The 21,382-nt window shown below is 40.3% G+C and overlaps 1 long non-coding RNA gene across 1 annotated transcript in view; it reads right to left on the reverse strand.

Moving 5' to 3' along the window:
- Positions 1-20,975, reverse strand: part of LOC141131702 (uncharacterized) — a 43,687-nt gene extending 22,712 nt beyond the window's left edge. Inside the window, exons 1-2 of the long non-coding RNA XR_012242803.1 lie at positions 20,867-20,975; positions 19,798-20,013 (exon numbers count right to left, since the gene is read on the reverse strand). This is a non-coding gene — a long non-coding RNA (uncharacterized lncRNA). The remainder of the gene's footprint in view (positions 1-19,797; positions 20,014-20,866) is intronic.
- Between the last annotated feature and the right edge of the window lie 407 nt (positions 20,976-21,382).

The raw sequence follows: 21,382 nt of genomic DNA on the forward strand, positions 1-21,382 counted from the left end.
AATAAATCCCCAGTAACCACCTCTAAAGCCGAATGCTGCAGAAAATTCTTACGTGGTTAGACTCAGAAGTAAGCAAAAAGTTCATAGAGGGACACTCTGTCCTTACTGCCCTCTCCAGGAATCCCTTCGTATTACACTAGAATGCTCATCAGAGTCATCCTGAGAGGTGTAATTATTGGAAATAAAAAATAAAAATGTAGGAATGATAAAAAAGTGAGTAAAAACTCTATATTCAACCTCTAACTATTATATAATAATGAATTGAAAATTTATTTGAATCTTCAATCAAAAGTATACGAATAAACGTTAAAATTATTTTTAATTTGGCAAAGTATCCATAATTTGGGGGTAAGATAAATACCCTCCTGGGGTCCTCATACTATACAAACATGCTTGACTTTGCTCTTAAATCCAAACATAAAATGGTTCTAAAAAGGTATTTACATAGTCCAACAGATTTGGTGGGCAACATACATTGCAGTTCTTCTACTCATGATATTACTCTAAGGGTAGTCCATCCTAACACCTGCCGACTATGAATTATCTACGAAGGCATTGATATCTACGTCCACATTGAGGCCCAAAGGGGGAAAAACACCCAACCTTGAAAATCCATTTCATCTCAAGTTGTGAGATCCCCCTTACAAGTGAGCCACCCCTTCAATGTGGACTGTATCTGTCAATGCTCATAAATATGGTATTCTTAGGATCTTTATTATGTACCAGCGAATAATGTTTTGAAACTGAGTGTTTCGGAAAACCTTTGTGGATATTGTTGATATGCTCGTTTACTCTAACCTGTAGGGCCTGCTTGGTCCTGCCCACATACTGGAGTCCACACAGACATTGTAGTAAATAAACAGCCCCAGTCGTGGAGCAGGTAATACAGGGTTTGATCTTAAAAGTATGAGAGGAACTAGTGGCTGTGAACTCCCTGATATTCCTGTCTTCAGCCATTAATAGCACACACTTGACATTTCCTGCACTGGTAAAATCCGAAAAGATTCTGAAAAAAGGAAGTTGGTTTTGATGGTGGATTTAAAACACTGGGAGCAATTTTGTCTTTAAGTGAAGGGACCCCTCAGAAGACTACTTGAGGTCTAGATTGTAGAGAGGGTCTTAAAACCTTATCATTGCACAGAATGTGCCAATGTTTTTGAATACTTTTTTTTATCCGCCAATGTTGTGTCGAATAGATTGTGATAAAAGGTAAGAATGGCTCCTTATTCTCACCTACCTCCTCCCTAGACCCTTGTGTCTTTAACAATAGACTTCTATCGGTTTTCTGAATCTGATCAACTATATTGTTAAGAGAGTTCACCTCATAGCCTTTTTATCGACAAATCTTTTAGTAAGTACCCCTGCCTGTTCTTTCAATTCCTCTACTCTAGTGCAATTCCATTTCAAAATTGTATACTGTCCCTTGGGGACCGCTTTTAGCCAGGTTTTGTGGTGACAGCTATCTAGGGGAATGTAAGCATTCCTGTTGGTGGGTTTAAAAAAAGTTGATGTAATTAACCCATCCGATTCCATTTTTATCTTCAAGTCTAAGATATGCACCTCCTCTCTATTAGCTTCAAAATTCAATATGATACCCATATTGTTATTATTGAGGGATTCCATAAAATCCCCAAGGCTGTCACCATCTCCATCCCATAGGAGTAGGATGTCGTATATATACCTTGCCCACAGGACCAATTCAGGTTTCTAATGGGCATAGTAATGCCTTTACAGCATTAATGTAAAATATGACTCATAACATTAAAAAAAAAAATAGTAAGGGGAAGTCATAAAATGAGTCGTGACCGCCCCCCCCCCCCCCCCACCCCACCACACAAACATTTATACACACAGTACCGGGACAGGGTCATCCAGCATCCAGGGCAAGGATGCAGAATTGTGCCCCCCTTCCCCCACTATTAATAAATGCTGCAGAATGGGTGTACCACGCTGCATCCATATTTTGCCCATTTGCGTCACTGCGCCCAGAGCAACTTCTCCTCTTTTCCAACCCTTGTCCCAGCCCTGCACACACACACACACACACACACTAATCTTCACTGTACAGCCGTCTGGAAGCACCACACCACAATAAAAAAATTTAAACTGAGATGAATCATGCAAATGTAGTAATCTATGTTGTTCTTGATTTGACATATGTCCTAACTGAGAATATCCATGGCCCTTAGAAACATTTGTACCAAATCATAGGAATATGGGATTGGATAATTCAAGAATAAATAAAACAAGATTTTCTGCATTGTTGAACCTGAAATCAAAGTGAAGAAATTGATATGATGCGTCAGATGTGAGTAACATGGGAAACATTATCAGTAATGTTTCAATGTTTTGATTATACAAACAAACTGGAGTTTAGTTAAAAAAAAAGAAAATCCTACAGCTTCAGTCATATCATTTACCTGTAATGAAGTTTGTTCCACGTTGTGTAAATAGCTGGATCCTGCAGAAATCTTCACTGATGTCTGTTCTCTTCCTGTCTTTGTTCTTCCAGTGTTGCAATGGTCAACAATCACAAAATCCTCTCCCCTATCACAGGACATACTTCATTATTTGTAAGTGATGTGACTAAAGCTGTAGAGATTTCTTTTTTATTCTTATTTTTTAGCCAAGCTTTAGTTTTAGGGTACCGTGTGGTCCTTAGAAAAATTAGCGACCGATTCGAATTATGTGCAAAGAATAGCTGGTTGTTAAGGAGCAGGTCGGGAAGCCGGCCACCGCATCCTTAACAACCAATGACTCATCAGCTGTCAGCGGGCTTTCCCGCTGACAGCTGAAATGTAAAGAGAAGAATGCCGTCAATTAAAAATGCAGAAAAAAAACAGCATGGGGCCCCCCTCCAAATCCATATCAGGCCCTTCAGGTCTGTTATGGATTTTAAGGGGAACCCCATGCCAAAATGTGAAAAAAAATAAGGGGGTAGGGGGGTGGGGTCCCCGTATTAGACCAGACCCTTATCCTAGCATGCAGCCCTTTTTGAACCATACCAGGCCACATGCCATCAACGTGAAGGAGGTGCTTTGGGGCCCTAGTCATTCACCAAAAATTTTTAAAAAGTAAATAAAAACACAGAGTCAGTTTTTGATAAGTCCTTTATGAAAAGGCAAAATAAATAAATGTCCCCTGAAGTAGATTCACTGTCAATCATGATGCCCGCTGCCAGTGCCATCCCGAAAAAAAAAAACAGTTCTGCACCCGTTGAAGGCTCTTGCTGTCTGCCCACTCCACCGCCTGACAGTTCTAAAATAATAAATGGGCGGGGGCCACCTGATGACATCATTGGGTGACTCTGCCCCTTGTCACATCATCAACCAGGGTGTGCTGGGTCAACTAAGTCATAAGGGGGCATGGGTCACCCAGTGATGTCATCGAGTGGTCCAATGTCAGCTGTCAGACGGCAAGAGATCGACACCAGGGAGCATTTTGTTTATATTTGATTTTTTAATAGAAGACTTTTCAAAAACTTGTGCATGTTTTTATTTACTTTTTACACTTTTTGAGGGCATGTGGCCTTGTATGGATTGGGGGGGGGGGGGGGGGGCACGCTGTTTTTTTCTGCATTTTTCATTGCCTGCATTCTTTTGTTCAGTGGGGAAGCCCGCTAACAGCTGATGAGTCATCGGTTGTTAAGGACTCGGCAGTCGGTTTCCTGGCTCGCTCCTTCACAACCACCTATCCTTCACACAGAATTCGCATTGGTCAAATATTTTTCGACTGATCCGAATTTGAATTGTTCTGGAAATTTGGGATCAGTTAGAAGACAAAACTACTAAATTAAATTAAACAAATTTTAACAACATTCATTACTATTTTATTTGGAGATTCGGATACATCAGAATCTCTGAATAACCAAAAATTTGTACGAATTTATATTCGGACCAAAACTAATTGCACATGTTTAACACCAAGTATTGGCCTCTATTGTTTAATACACAATGCATGGTGGTGCACTGCACTGCATGTTGTTGGAGCTGCAATGCCTTAGTGTGCTCAAGTGCCATACAAATTGAATGGCACCTCAACATGTTGACTCATATAACATGCATTGTAGTAATGCGCACATTGACATGCTCCAGACTGTCTCCAGTTGCTGGCACAGGAACAGGGAATGCGGTGATGTGGCCATTGACGTGCACGTTACTTGCTCTCTGTCAAGGGAGAGGACTTGTGCTCACAGAACTGTGTTCAGGCAGAGCTACTGACTAACTGGCTCTACCTGAAGTTTTGTTTTTAACAGCCCCCAAATGACCCCACTGCCACATCTGTGTTCCTGTGCCAGCAGCTGGAAGCGATCTGGAGTTGCTGACAGCTAAGTATAACAAACCCTATATTAGCAGTTTACATTATAGTTCTTTGGGGAGGGGGGTGTAAAATAGTGTAGGTTTAAGTTCACAGTAGGTAAAGTGCTGAATATAAATAAATATGTATATATATTTACCACTATTGTATATATATATATATATATATATATACACACACACAATAGTGCTCATAAGTTTACATACCCTGGCAGAATTTATGATTTCTTGGCCATTTTTCAGAGAATATGAATGATAACACAAAAACTTTTCTTTCACTCATAGTTAGTGTTTGGCTGAAGCCATTTATTATCAATCACTGTGTTTATTTTTTTTGTGGCAGTTGTGGCTGAAATTTTAGTTTGTTTACCTGACCGTGGTTTCAACAGAACCCCTCATTTTCTAATTCTTGATTAAAGTTTGAACACTGCTGATTGGCATTCTCAATTTCTTGGATATCTTTTATATTCCTTTCCTGTTTTATACAGTTACCAACTACCTTTTCCTGCAGATCCTTTGACAATTCTTTTGCTTTCCCCATGACTCGGAATCCAGAAACGTCGGTGCAGCACTGGATGAAAGATGCAAGGGTCTTTCAGGAGTCAAGAAACTCAATGACCTTTTATACACACACACACACTAATTACAAGCAAACAGATCACAGGTGAGGATGGTTACCTTTAATAGCCATTCAAACCCCTTTGTGCCAACTTGTGTGCATGTTATCAGGCCAAAATCACCAGCGTATATAAACTTTTGATTGGGGTCATTTGGGCAGTTTCTGTTGCCATTATGATTTAAAAAGAGTAAACACAGTTAATTCATAATAAATGGCTTCAGCCAAACACTAAACATGAGTGAAAGAAATGTTTTTGTGTTATCATTCATATTCTCAGAAAAATGGCCAAGAAATCATAAATTCTTCGTGGGTATGTAAACTTATGAGCACAACTATATATAGATAAATATCTAGATAGATAGATAAATATCTAGATAGATAGATAAATATCTAGATAGATAGATAAATATCTAGATAGATAGATAAATATCTAGATAGATAGATAAATATCTAGATAGATAGATAAATATCTAGATAGATAGATAAATATCTAGATAGATAGATAGATAAATATCTAGATAGATAGATAGATAAATATCTAGATAGATAGATAGATAAATATCTAGATAGATAGATAGATAAATATCTAGATAGATAGATAGATAAATATCTAGATAGATAGATAGATAAATATCTAGATAGATAGATAGATAGATAGATAGATAAATAGATAGATAGATAGATAGATAGATAGATAGATAGATAGATAGATAGATAGATAGATAGATAGATAGATAGATAGATAGATAGATAGATAGATAGATAGATAGATAGATAGATAGATAGATAGATAGATAGATAGATAGATAGATAGATAGATAGATATGTGTGTATATATATAATATATATGTGTGTATATATATATATATATATATATATATATATATATAAAATGAAAAAAAAGTTCACATAGAAGATCAGTTTCCCATGCGGGGTTTCCACCATCAACAGAACATAAATTACTTAAGTCTGTACCTTGGCTCGCTTCCAGCTCCTTGCTGCTTGCTGCTTTCTCACCATCTGCTGCTGCACTGTGCAGACTCCTGGGGAAGGATTGGGGTCTTCCTGTCCCCTACACAGAGACCTCCTGTCTCTTGGATGGAGCCCCTGAACTGTTGTCAGGTCCCAGAATATAAAGGCTGCAAACACCTGCCCAATCAGCCTGCTGGTTACTGGCAAAACCTGGACACTGGGTTGGAGACTGCTCCTCCCCCCCCCTCCCCCCAAAGCACAGTCTCCGAGCTCCAGCTCCTGATTCGGGGGTTTACAAAACCAGGAGAAAGATGAAAAACCACCTTTCTCCGCTCAGAACTGACATTCTGGAGCCCTGCACTGTGCATATGTACAAGCCCTGTGTCCCTTCCTTCTACATTTTCACAGTGGCAGGGCCTTGCACTGTCACTATATATATATATATATATATATATATATATATATACACAGTATCTCAGAAAAGTGAGTACAACCCTCACATTTTTGTAAAAATTTTATTATATCTTTTCATGTGACAACACTGAAGAAAAGACACTTTGCTACAATGTAAAGTAGTGAGTGTTCAGCTTGTATAACAGCGTAAATTTGTTGTCCTCTCAAAATAACTCAACACACAGCCATTAATGTCTAAACCACTGGCAACATAAGTGAGTACACCCCTAAATGAAAATATCCAAATTGGGCACAAATTGCCATTTTCCCTCCCGGTGTCATGTGACTGGGGTGTGAATGGGGAGCAGGTGTGTTAAATTTGACATACTAGTCACTGGAAGTTCAACATGGCACCTCATGGCAAAGAACTCTCTGAGGATCTGAAAAAAAAGGACTTGTTGCTCTACATAAAGATGGCCTAGGCTATAAGAAGATTGTTAAGACCCTAAAACGGAGCTGCAGCATAGTGGCCAAGACCATACAGCGGCTTAACAGGACAGGTTCCACTCAGAACAGGCCTCGCCATGGTTGACCAAAGAAGTTGAGTGCACATGCTCAGCGTCATATCCAGAGGTTGTCTTTGGGAAATAGACGTATGAGTGCTGCCAGCATTGCTGCAGAGGTTGAAGGGGTGGGGGGTCAGCCTGTCAGTGCTCAGACCATACGCCGTACACTTCATCAAATTGGTCTGCATGGCTGTTGTCCCAGAAGGAAGCCTCTTCTAAAGATTATGCATAAGAAAGCCCGCAGTTTGCTGAAGACAAGCAGACTAAGGACATGGATTACTGGAACCATGTCCTGTGGTCTGACGAAACCAAGATAAACTTATTTGGTTCAGATGGTGTGCATGTGGCGGCAACCAGGTGAGGAGTACAAAGACAAGTGTGTCTTGCCTACACTCAAGCATGGTGGTGTGAGTGTCATGGTCTGGGGCTGCATGAGTGCACTGGAGAGCTACAGCTCATTGAGGGAACCGTGAATGCTAACATGTACTGTGACATACTGAAGCACAGCATGATCCCCTCCCTTCAGAGACTGGGCCACAGGGTAGTATTCCAACATGATAACGACCCCAAACACACCTCCAAGACGACCACTGCCTTGCTAAATAAGCTGAGGGTAAAGGTGATAGACTGACCAAGCATGTCTCCAGACCTAAACCCTATTGAGCATCTGTGGGGCATCCTCAAACAGAAGGTGGAGGAGTTCAAGGTCTCTAACATCCACCAGCTCCATGATGTCCATGAGCAACCTGTGAAGCTCTGGTGAACTCCATGCCCAAGAGGGGTAAGGGAGTGCTGGAAAATAATGGTGGCCACACAAAATATTGACACTTTGGGCCCATTTTTGACATTTTCACCTAGGGGTGTACTCACTTTTGTTGCCAGCGGTTTAGGCATTAACCTCCCTGGCGGTATGATTATTTCAGATTTTAGGTGCTGAAAGCGGTACAATTATTTTGCACAGAAATTTGGCGTTTTATATTGTAGGCCTGTAATTCTTAGGAATAGTTCACTTAAATCTGTCCAAACAAGAGTCTAGTAGACATCCCGGGTATGATAAAGTTTGAAAAACGAAATAAAAAATTATAATATAATAAATAAATATAAATAATTAAAACACATAATAATATAATAATAATAAAAATTATATAATAATGTAATCAAATCAAAAACACTGAAATTTGCTCAGTTGCAGAATTTTAGCTTTTATTACTTTTAGTGTTTGATGACGGATCTCCCCACAAATCACTATCGCTCAATTCTGCAAGTGATTATAATTTATTATCGCTTTTTTCTAGCTGGTCTAAAACCACTTTTGATGTAAAGAGACAGTTTTGGTTGCTATGGACAATCTCCAGTTTCCTGGCAGAAAGAACAGTTTTATATATATACAACTGCATGAAGGACACTGGGCAGACCACTAGGGACAAAGGGGATGTGTAGTTATTTGATACAGTACTGTAATCTGTAAGATTACAGTATGCTGTATCTATACTGTGTGTTTCACTTTTGAATTTACCGCCGAACTCCGTCCCCGTGCGTCGCACGCTCGCAGGGAACGGAGCTCGGCACTGTGAATCGAGCGAGACACAGCGGCTCGCCGATCACAGCGGGGAGACATCGCAGGATCCAGGGGACAAGGTAAGTAAGCTCTTCCTGGATCCTGCGATGCAAGCCCGAGTCTGGCTCGGGGATACCGCTTTTGGTATGTAAAATCCACCCCGAGCCAGACTCGGGAATACCGCCAGGGGGGTTAATGGCTGTGTGTTGAGTTATTTTGGGGGGACAACAAATTTACACTGTTATACAAGCTGTACACTCACTACTTTACTTTGTAGCAAAGTGTCATTTCTTCAGTGTTGTCACATGAAAAGATATAATAAAATATTTACAAAACTGTGAGGGGTGTACTCACTTAAGTGAGATACTATATATATATATATATATATATATATATATATATATATATATGATATAAATATGATAGTACATACTGTATGTGTATATATAAAATAGATTTTTAATTTTAATTATGTTCTGTTAATCTTGTGATCCACACACCTCTGCCACACTGCATAGCCAGGTGTCATGTCATCTGTCTGCTCATTTGACAAAATGTATCAAATTAAGTTTTTATTGTCCTGCTGGCACAGGACTGGCTGAACACAGCTAAAAATCCTGTATGTCTTCAGACTGTGTATGTAGCTGTTTGCTTGGAGTTCCATTTGAGATATGGTATTCAGATATCATTTAAGATGTCTTTTTTGCTAGAGTAAACATACTCTGTTTGCCGAGTCTTTTGGCACAGCACGCATTTTCCATCCCCGTATCTAAAAGTGCTGCCTGCCACGAACACTCTCCAGCTCTACTATATCTTTGTTGTAGACAGGGCCCACAACTATACAGTATATTGTGTGACTCCAATGCAGCTGTGTGCAGCTGATTACTGTCATTAACTTACTGTCTTAAAGTAAAAATTTAGACTATTTTTCAGATGTCAGTTTTGCCTCAATGTATGCAGTTCAGCTAGTAATAAGGGTGAATGTGCGTTTATCTATAGTTCTATACTAAGGGAAATATTTATGAAGCAGTGAATGTGACATTCACCAAACTTTACTGTAGGTGAATCAGTCAATATCCTTAAGGCCCCTTTTACACTGCAGCGTTGTTTTTGCGGCGCTGAAAAAAAAGCAAAAAGTCCAGTTTTGCAGTGCTTTCAAAGTGCTTTTAAGGCACTTTGGAAGCATTGTCCATTCATTTCAATGGGCAGGGGTGTTTTGGGAGCGCTATTTATAGCACTCCCAAGCTGCCCCAAATATGCTGCTTGCTGGACTTTTCCTAACGTCCCACAAGCGCACCGAAAGCACTCATTGCACAGAATGGGAGGTCGTTTTCAGGTGTTTTTTAGAGGCTATTTCTAGCACTAAAAGCCAGAAAACTGCCTCAGTGTGAAAGTGGCCTTAAAGCATGTGCACCAGGAAGATACACCTACAATGATTGTTTGGTAAATGTCACCTTACTGCTTTATAATTATAATCCCTGCATCTTATTTGCAGTTTAATTTCCTAATTTTATAGTAATGTTAAATATTTGTGCACATGTACAAAAGTCCAAGTTCTGCTTGTCATACAGATTTCCATACATTAGTGCTTAGCCTACATACTCCTTTCCCAAATACTTGTACATGCTATAACATTTTTGTATGAAGCATATGGCTTTATTTACTAAGCTCATTGAACATTTACTTTGCTGAGTGAACAGCCTCACTCTATATAGTAAATTCACATCAATGTCTCGCTTTGCCTTGGCTGACCAGTAACCAGACACCTCAGAGACTTTGACAATCCTGTAGAGAAGTATGATAGTTTAGAAGATTTGGAAGCATAAAACCAGTCATGAGTGAAATATGTACACCTGGCGACTAGCGTTATACAAAAGCGATGAACAATGGCAGCCCACATATTTCTCTCATGACGTATTTTCTTTTAATGGTTTATGTAGATTACTCATTGATGATTTTGGCTTTTTAAATATCAAACATAATAAAAGTATAAAGGTGACTGGCAAATAAATGTTTTTGGTCTAAAATGTTAATTCTAAGGGCTTGGCTACACTTGTAGTAGTCTCTAAAAAGTGATCTGTGATGGATAGCTTTTCAGAGAGTGGTACATGAGTGGCTGACGGATATTCAAGAGGCAATACAATGATGTAATTGACAATCCAAAATAAAAAATCTTCTTTCATGTTGTGAGTGCTGCCTATCTGTTGGTCATCTCTTTCCAAAACTTCCTGGATTGTGGCCAGCGTTAGGCCGCGTACATACGATCGGATTTTCCGAAAGGAAATGTTGGGTGTGAGCTTGTTGGCTGAAGGTCCGACCGTGTGTATGCTCCATCGAACATTTGTTGTTGGACTTTCCGCCAACAAATGTTGGCTAGCAGGTTCTCAAACTTTCCATTAACAAAATTTTGTTGTCTGACTTTCCCGATCATGTGTACACAAGTTCGTCGTACATAAGTTCAAGCATGCTCGGAATCAAGTACGAGCCGGAAGCGCTCGGTCTTGTAAAACTAGTGTTCCTAATGGAGTTATCACATGACTATTGAACTTCCTTTTTATTGGCTCGTCGTACGTCTTGTATGTCACCACGTTCCCACGTTCTTAATTGTTGGCCAACATTTGTGTGACCGTGTGTATGCAAGACAAGTTGGAGCCAACAACCTTCGAACAAAAATCCACGGTTTTGTTGTCAGGATGTCCGATCGTGTGTACGGGGCATAAGAGGTACTAAACAACTCACATACAGGAAGCATGCTGATTTACTTCTAAATCATAAATCAGAATCATTAAAATGTTTGGTTTCATTATTTTAGCCTTTTTATATTAAACATCTAACAATCCATGTGGGACAACAGAACTGATGTACAAATGAGGGAAGGAAGGAAAACAGAAAGGTTCCTTGGAGCAACCAATCATTTTTTTACAATAGGTTTTGAAAAGAAAGCAAACATAATACTGCGTATTGTTGACATGACCTTCGATGTTTCTTTCCACCAGTTTTGAAGTATTGACTCCATTATCCTCTAAACTTGGTAGGAGGATAGTGTCACAATTTTTACCTTAACTCCTTTCCACCAAACCCAGGAGTCATTTTAACCGGGCTATTACGTCTGGGGGCAGGAAGGTCTGCTTGAATACATGACCAATGTGGTTGGCTATTACAGTGGTCACATGATCAGGAACAGGTCCTGACAGCTCCCAATCATTACTAGAGACTTGGAGCTGTTTTGACAGTGTGATCTCTGTGCTTGGAATGTGCAGTGAGCACGCTCTCAGCACAGAAACCTCTGCTGCCTATGGACGCATATGTGCGGCGTGACGTCATTAAAGCCCACCCTCCTTGCCACCACACATATACATTGCGTGGCCTTCAAAAGCTTAATAAAAGGAAAATAAAAATACAGTGGGGAGGATTTTATCAAAACTGGAGCAGCCAGAATCTGGAACAGCTGTGCATAGTAACCAATCAGCTTCTATCTTCAGCTTGTTCAGTTAAAGGGTAACTCTTTTATGGTAAAAAAAAAAAATAGAGCAAATAAAAAAATATATATATACAGTATATAGCATAAGCAATTGCTACACAAGCCATATTGTAGTTTAACCACTTCTTGACCGCCCTATAGCCGAAAGACGGCTACAGCGTGGCTCTCCAGTTCTGGGAGGGTGTCCATGAACGTCCTCCCAGAACGGTGCCACATGGCCCCTACTGCGCGCATCAGGCTCGCGCTGTGACCGGTGTGTCCTTTGGACACAGCTAATCACAGATCGTGTTAAAGGATCAATCACAGTTGCCCTTTATCATGTGATAAGCTGTGTCCAATCACAGCTGGTCACATGTAAACAGACTTGCAGGTTATCGGCACAGAGACAGCGTGTGAGGAAAGGAGACCTGATAACTGGCAAGGCTAACAGTACATTGTTTATACTAATAATCAGGGCATTGATCATCAGTGCTCTGATGATCAGTGCCCACCAGTGCAGGTTATCAGTGCCCATCAGTGCCGCCTATTAGTGCCCATCAAGACCACCTCATTAGTGCCCATCAGTGCAACTTATCACTGCCGGCTCATCAATGCTCGCCAGTGCAGCCTCATCAGTGCAATATCCTCAGTGCCCATCAGTGCAGCCTTATCAGTGCCCATCAATGCAACCACATCAGTGCCCATCAGTGCAGCTTCATCAGCGCACATCATTGAAGAGCATGAATTACTTATTTGCAATATTTTATACCAGAAACAAAGAAAAATTTTTCTTTTCAAAAATTTCGGTCTTTTTTTAGTTTATTTAGCAAAAAATAAAAAAACCCAGTGTGGATTAAATACCACCAAAAGAAAGCTCTATCTGTCTGAAAAAAATGATTGAAATTTCATATGGGTACAGTGTGGCATGACTGTGCAATTGTCATTCAAAATGTGACAGTGCTGAGAGCTGAAAATTGGCCTGGCCAGGAAGGGGGTGAAAGTGCCCGGTTTTGAAGTGGTTAATGTTATTAAAAATAACTTTTCCTTTTCAAACTGTAGCAGTAATTCTCTGTAAAATTCAGTGCACTATAGAAACCTGGAGGCAAGCTGTACACAGTCGCTGTACAGAACGCCCACAGAAATCTTGTTTCCTGCTTGGGTGAAGAGCTCTGCACTAAGATACAAGTCAGGCTTAAGGCTCCCTCTGTAACAAAAAATGTAATTTTTGGTGAGAAATTCCCTAAGGCTGCTTTCACACTGAGGAGTTTTTCAAGCACTTTTGCGTTTAAAAAAAAGTGTCTGAAAAGCTCAAGAAAAATGCTTCCCTTTAAAATCTTTGAATGTGTTCACACTGGGGTGATGTGCTTCCGTTGTGGTGTAAAGAATCCTGCTTGCAGCATTTTTGGAGCATGTTTCGGGAGTTTAAAAAAATGCACCAAAAACACTCCACACCTGCTAATTGTTTTTGGTGCAGTTTTTGAGTCACATGTCCTTTAAAAAATACACCACAAATGCTGCATTCATTCATAGGCTTTTTACTGGCAGTTTTAAAGTGAACGAGTGTGAAAATGCCCTAAGGCCTCTTTCAGATGGGGCAGACTCCATCCTGATCAGCAAAGGATCCGCTCACAGATTCTCTGCTGATCAGTACAGAGCGGGCGGATGACACATCCATGGCTGCTCACTTTCTGCAGAGGGGACACGGACAGAGCCCGCTCTGCTCTATGGGCAGCCAGGTGTAAACGGACTCCACTGTCCATTTACACCCAGCTATCCAACTATCAGATGAGATCTGAGGCAGTCAGGTGTAAATGGACAGCAGGGTCCTCTTACATACAGCCTCTCATAGAGCAGAGCGGGCTCTGTCCGTGTCCACTCTGCAGAAATTGAGTGGACACGGATGTATCATCCACCTGCTTTGCTCCGATCAGCAGGGGATCTGTGAGCTGATCCCCTGCTGATCGGGATAGAGTCTGCCCCGTCTGAAAGGGGCAGTTTTCACCCACCTGTCCATAGGGGTGAATAGACCATCTGATCAGGCCTGCTTAAAAAACTGACAGGCGGACCTGATCAGACCCGCCATGTGAAAGGATGTATGGGTTAATCACTTCAAAAAAGAGGCAAACACTGCAACTTTTATCATCAAAACATAGAAAGTGCTGATTACAATGAATTAGTCACTCCCATTCAGAATCAATATCCAAAGGACATAATGGAACAAAGAGTGATTTCTTCAGAGCAGAAACAGGTAGAAATCTGCATCAAAGTCTGTTAAAATCCTTGCAATGTACATAGATCACCCAGAGGGGATTCTTTTTTTTCTCAACAAAAGTTAAAGCGGACCTTCAGTCATTTTTTCAACTTTCCATCTATTAAACCTTCTGCCCTTGTTGTTTTAACTTTGGATAGTAAAACATTTTTTTTCTGCCAGTAAATACCTTATACAGCCCACTTCCTGTTTCTTGTCTGATAAAAAAGCCTAGGCTTATGACATCATGCACAGCTCTCTCACTCTCCTGAGAGTTTGCCAGGAAGGGAAGGGGGATGAGTCATAAGAGGGCCAATTAGAGCTGCAGATCTGGAGGTGTGCCTCTGTGTGTGTCTGTGTAAATCCAGGAATAGACCAGGCAGCAACCTCAGCTGCCCACAGTTAAAATGGATGCAGCCAGATTTAGTGGAGGGAGATTTCTGCAGCATATTTGGTAGTACAGAATCACAGTATATATAAAATAATATGCAAAGTGGTTGGAGGAAAGCTTCAGAATGGCAAAGATGTCTTTATTACAAATTATGTGAGCAGACTGCAGTTCTTCTTTAAGTTACTCTCTAAGCTTTGAAAATGAAAGACTGATTGGTTGCCATGCACAGTTGCTTCAGATTCTGGCTGCTCTACTTTCCTTCCCAGGCTCGGTTCACACTGTCGTGACCTGAAAGTCGTGTGACTTGCAGTGCGACATTGCCAGGCGACTTGTGTACTACTTTAATAGAAGTATAGAATAGAAGTCGGATAGAAGTCACCTTGAAGTAGTACAGGAACCTTTTCTGAAGTCGTAGTGACTTCAGTATCGCTAATTAAAACAGCTCTCATTGACTAACATGGGATTTCACATGTCATGCGACTTGGGGGTCTCACAAGTCGGACCCCAAGTCGTGGCCGTGTGAACTGAACCTCAATGCCTGACATCTTTCTGCGTCACATAAAAACACTTAAATTTTTCACTGAAAAAAATGCAGTTATTTGTAACATTGTGTGACACACTAATCTAGTACAAGGAAGGTTACTTTATAATGTGTTTGCTGACAAATGGAGATAAAAGCGGTTTCCTTTGATGACACTAACAAGCTGAACAAGGTTCATTGTCTATAATATTTCATCACATCGCTGAGCATCTTATTCAGCAGCAAGTTTGTGAATGAAGTCTACGTCCTCCCTCTTTTCCCCAGCATTATCATGTTACAGTGTGAAGTCATGTGAAGGAAAATTTGACTTGATGGTTTGCTGTGTCAGTGTGTCACATGCTCTTGTGGGTAAAGCTTTCACTTAATTCAAAGAAGAAGATTTAACATTGCACCAGAATTGCATCAGACGCTTCACACCGCCAGAAATATAGAGGGCTGGACGCGGTAATTATTTAGCATAGCTATATCATATGCTGGATCTTGTTCAGATGCTCCGAAGGAATGTCTATACAAGATTATCATTATTATACAGGATTTATATAGCGCCAACAGTTTGCGCAGGGCTTTACAGCCGCACTGGTGTGAACCAAGGCTAAGATTTAATTCAAATACAAAACTGAACACCAGGAATTACTTTATATTAATTACTTACATTGGTTCAGCGTGCCACTGAGTAGCCCACATTATATACAGCGATAGCTGCAATCTTCAGCTCAGCACTACTGCCATTCAGAGAATGTCTTGCATTTGTTCAATGAATACAAGGAATTCTATGATTGAGCAAGGGTAGATTATAACTTTATTCATCCCTCCTCTTCATCTCATCCAATCAGAGAGCACCTTGTTTTCTTTGAAATAAATAGAAGATGTTCTCTGAATGGTGGCGGTACCGAGTGAGTGAGCCCCTGCAATGTACAGAGGGTAAGCCGCTCACGCAGGATCCAAAAGATTGTAGCTATCACTGTATGTAGAGTGGGCTACTGCAATGGTTTTCGGCATCCGCAATGGCTCTCTATATATAACTTATGGATATCACATCATGCCAAGCTGGTTCATTGTAAGTTGACAATAAAGATAATTCTGGAGTTTCATTTTTCGGACATATCTTATCCATTTACAAATGATATCCTATATAATTAGAGATGAGTGAAAATATTTGCAAAATAGGAGATTTAGCCAAACACTTGGTAAAGATTTATGAATATTACCTGCCTAACTGTACTACTCCAGCATTCCAGACAATTGGCTAAGTATCCCCATGGCTGAAGAATGTGGGGCATCTGTCATGCTCATAACCACCCCAAATGCCTTTCAGTTCTAAGTGGGTGGGAGAAGGCCACTTCCCCTTAAAAACACCAATCCATGTCCATATGTTTACACCCCATTCACACTTGTGCGACTTGTCATGTGACTTTGGACATCAAAGTTTTCCAATGATAACCATTCATGTATGCACGACCTAATGTCACAGCGACTTCAAAGTAGTTCATGCACTACTTTGGTCCAACTTTCATGCAACTTGAGGGCCATTGACTTCAATGTTAACCCTCAAAAGTTGCTTGAAAGTTCTACCTAAATATTTTACATGCAACAGTGGTGCAACAGTGGGTCCAACTTTGCAGAGGGACAACAAGTCACATCCAAGTCGCACCCATCCAAAGTTGCGTAAAAGTTCCACTCCAAAGGCGCGCAACTTTGGAGTTATACAAGTATGAATGGAGCCTTAGTAAGCATTTTAGAGAAGCACAAAAAATGCAAATGGAGGTATATACTGTGCATTCAATTAAACTGGGGGCCAGCAGGATATCTTTTTTTATCTTTTTCTTTCTCTTACAAAATGTGGACTCCGTCTCTATTATGTAGGAGTGTGTCCTCTCCAGTGGCGTCTCCAGCTTTCATATTTAGGGGGGGCACATGGGGGGACAGGGACAAAAGTAGGGGGGCAACTATAAAATGCATATATATATATATCTATATATAGATATCTATATCTATAGATATAGATATAGATATAGATATATAAATATATACTGGGGCCCTTTACTATGACCCCACAACGGCCCTTTCACATGTTCTGCAGTGAGCTCCCTTCCTACTGTATTGGGGTCCCCCAGGGTGGCAGAAAACAAGATATATATGTCACCAGCATACCAAGAAAATATAAGGATCCAAAGCAGTGGGAGAACCATCAGGGTTGCAAAGGTTGTCTTGCCTCCGGGCCCTGGTGTTCTGCCACTGTGGGGTTTCCCAGCCTCCTCTTGCTGTCCTGCCCCCGCTATTGACTGCTCTGGTCTGGCATCTCTTGGAATTTACAGGCTGGTTCTCCTGTCCTAAGGATGGAAGAAATCAGTCTGTTTTTTCAGTAACTGAGAGTCCTGGTGGAGCCCTTCCTGCAACTCGCTCTTCTCCCTGCCAATGAGGATGCAGGGGAAGGAGCAGATCGGGCGGCCATGGTTGTGTGAGCACTCGCATTATGCAGTGTCAGCAAGCAGAGGGAGGGGGAAGGAATCACCCGCAGGAGCTGACTGGGGACTCTCTCCCTCTTAGACATTGAATTTTGTAAAAAAAAAAAATGTTTTTAATTGGGGGGGGGGGGGGCACATGGTGGGGCACAGCATAATGTTGGGGGGTCAGGGCCCCCTCTGGCCCCCCCCAAGGACGCCATTGGTCCTCTCTAGTGCCCATTCAAGAAATAACACCTATATGTTCAACAACCAGACAGGATGCAATTCTCCCAAAGTTGCTGCAAAGAATTAAGGACATATTTTCTTCTTCTTTTAAAAAATTAACTTTCTATTCTTAAATCTAGGACAAAAGGGAGGCTGCGACTGAGAATTCAGAGATGTATTATAATTACTCCCCCCATGGTCAGCTCCTATTGGCCAAATAGTTGTGTTCTGCCCTTTTAGAGAGTCAAAAATGTGAACTTTGTCTCATCCTAAATTTCCATAGACAATGATTGGCAATTAAGCAGATATGATTATAATTTATCTGGCTATCAGCGTAGAGATCAAGGAAAAGAACAGCATAGGTAGATAATACTCTCACAAAAATCAAAAGCAAACATCCATGCTAATAAATACAATACCAGTAAGTAGTACATAAAATTCTGATATATAAGGGCTGTATAATATTTCCATAGAAATCAGCACTATGCAATTGAAATGGAGAGTTATCTCTCCATTTCTATTGCATAGTTCTGGTCAGTGACCTGAGCTGATTCTGTAGCTTTCCCTCAACTGTGTCTGTCTGCCCATATTGGCACAATATGTCAATTAAGGTATGTTATTAGCAAGTGGAGAGAACCACTTTAACTTAATGGAGTCTGCATAAGATTTCCCCTGATCTTCTGGTGTTATGGGGTTCTTCTGTCATCCTTAGCCTTGCATCATGCACATATAGACTTTTGCGTACAAGTTCTAATTATCTGGTGAGTCACCCAGTTACAATTTTGGGTGGAGGTCACGTTTGCTGTGGCTTTGACATCAGCGTTTACATGAGCTTTATTCAAATACTGCATTCCTAAGAAATTAGTCTCGCAATGATGCCTACAGCCATGGCCCATACAACCACTGATGTAACATTCAGCTCCACAAAAGTCCCAACCCTGCCCCCCCCCCCCCCCCATACAATGTGGTTGCTTTACCTCTCAGGTTGAATGACAATTTTTTGAACCTGCACTTTTCCTGGAGTCTAAATTCTTCCTACTGGCACATTGGAACTCATCCTCATTTTGGTGCTATTCAGACCCCCCACCTGCACAATACAATGTCTGTAATATCCGCAAATATAAAGGCCTACACATATGATGTTATAACTTACATCAGACATTGGACACTCCCAATGTGATCCGAGAGAGAAAATTAAAGGAGGAGGCAAACAGCTAATATAAGGTGTAGTTTTGATGTAATTACGCTGTTAGTAGTTGTAATTAAATAAAAATAAAGCTGCATATAGGGTTTTGCTGGCTGTCTACAAAGGAAGTTTATAGTGTTTGTTACCCCAACACTTCATATTCCTAATATCTGCCTGCTGTACCATGTAATTGTATGAGAAAGTATCCTGTTCTCTTTGTATTGTTTCCTTTATGTGAAATCCCTGGTGTTCCTGCCAGCTTTCCTATTATAAACGCACCACGCTAAGCAGGAGAGCATATCATGGTCAGTTCTCTAGCTGTGCTGGAAACTCAGCCTGCTCTCCTCCAATGATCAGACTTGTCCTGGCATGTCCCCCCTGCACAGCCATTCAATGTAAAGCTCGGTGTGCTGCTGCTTCTCTTCCCCCCAGCTCTTATACATGAGAACAGAGGGAATATGATCACTTACCAAAAAGGGAAAAATGTATTTAGAATGTTTTTTTTTCTATCTATACAAAAATGTTTTGCCTTTCATTTCTATTTTAAACCGAATGGGTTGTTTTACAAGGTGATCGATTATAATCACTTTAATTAGCGTCCAAATTGGTCCTATATGTGTATGTATAAATGTGAGTTAGGGACCTTAGATTGTAAGCTTTTTGAGGGCAAGGACTGATGTGATTGTACAATATACAGTATATGTAAAGCACTGCGTAAATTGATGGTGCTATATAAGTACCTAAGATAAATAAAATTAAAATAAATTCCAGATATTGGTGTAAATTAGGCTTAATATATATTTTTTTAAATAATTTGAATGGCTGTTATTACATCATGCGCAACTGTATGAAGTATTACATCATACAAATGCCCTTACCTGGGAGTGGGCAGTAGTAGCAGATGAGGCGAGGGCATAGAGTAAGTTCCTGGCTGCTGCTGCACAAACAAGAGGCTGATACAGCTCAGGGACATGGCCATCCATGACCTCATGGCAGGATCTTCTATTTGAAGCCAAGACGTTGCTCCAGGAACATGAACTACTATCGGACGTTTATAGGGATTGTAAGTGCCAGATGAGGGGCAAGCCTTGGACCTAAAGGAAACAAAGAAGATATTAGTCTATGATCATTGTCTTTTAGTATTCTTTCAAGCGTTTTGCGCATGTTTATGCACCACCCTATGCCTCCTTCTAGCGTCCTTTCAAGCTTATTGGGTTTTCAGATGTGATACAATAGCAAGCATCAACCCAAAACATCTGTGCTACATATTTCAGTGGAGATAAATGCCAATGAAGAAGCAGATATGGATTTAAGGACTAAATCAGAAACAATTTCCATGCCCTCTTATCTGACGTTACACTATTGCAGTTCATCTATACAATACTGATGAAAGAGAAAAAAATGCCAGCATTGTCTGGACTGATCTTTTATTCTAACCTGCCCTACCTTAAATCATCATTGTAGTCTATGAACAGTAGAATGAATGAAGCAACAATTCAGAATACAGCTGTTCTCCGGGAATCAAGAAACGGAACTTTCACTACAGTCCCACAAAATCAAAACTTTTACCCTTCATGTACATAAACCGGACAGAATATTCCGTTATCCTGTAATTCTTCAAGGCTGCCTTCTATGTGTTTTCTGGTAATTGTATAGGATTCATTAAAAAAAAAAAAGTATTTTTGATTTTTTGGCAAAAAATATATTATCAAGCCTACCCCTAATATTACCAAGCTATCACTTTTCATTTTTATTAAGTTATCTTTATGTTTCATTCCCTTAGATTACTGGTCCTCCAATTCTAAAACTTTCTCCATAGCTGATTAAAGCTTCCCTGTGTCCCCTAACAACAAATCAACTTTAAATGTAGAATGCTAACCTGACCATCTAATCCATGCAAATGTTTTTTTTTAGGATGAAATAATTCTGCAGATTTGATGTCCCAACCTGTGTCAGAGTATGAAGCTTGTCCCTCTGCCGGCTCTCCTGTAGTGTGTAATAGTAGAGTGGACAGGTACACGTTCCTGAATATTAGGCGGAGTTATATATGCTGGAATGGGAGGGGATTTCAGCTCAGAAGTTTAACCATTTCCAGTAATCCTGATATAAGGGACTAGTGTAGTTGCAGAATTCTTAGCTCTTTTTTTCATTGGATATATACAGTGTATATTCAGCAACATTACAAGTATATACATATATTGATTAGTGATATTTTTTTAAACACAAGCTGGCCATAGTCAGACAGATGTCTACTTAAAGTGACTGTAAAGGATCACCTTCTAAAACAACCTATTCAGTTTAAAATAGAAATTAAATGCAAAACATTTTTGTATAGCTATAAAAAAAACAAAAAAAAAACATTATAAATACCTTTTTTCCCCTTTTTTATAAGTGATCACATTCCTTCTGTTTTCAGCTGTATAAGAGCTGGGGGAGGAGAAGCAACAGCACACTGATCTTCCC

The sequence above is a fragment of the Aquarana catesbeiana genome, linkage group LG03 (assembly GCF_042186555.1).
Source record: "Aquarana catesbeiana isolate 2022-GZ linkage group LG03, ASM4218655v1, whole genome shotgun sequence".
NCBI lineage: Eukaryota > Metazoa > Chordata > Amphibia > Anura > Ranidae > Aquarana > Aquarana catesbeiana.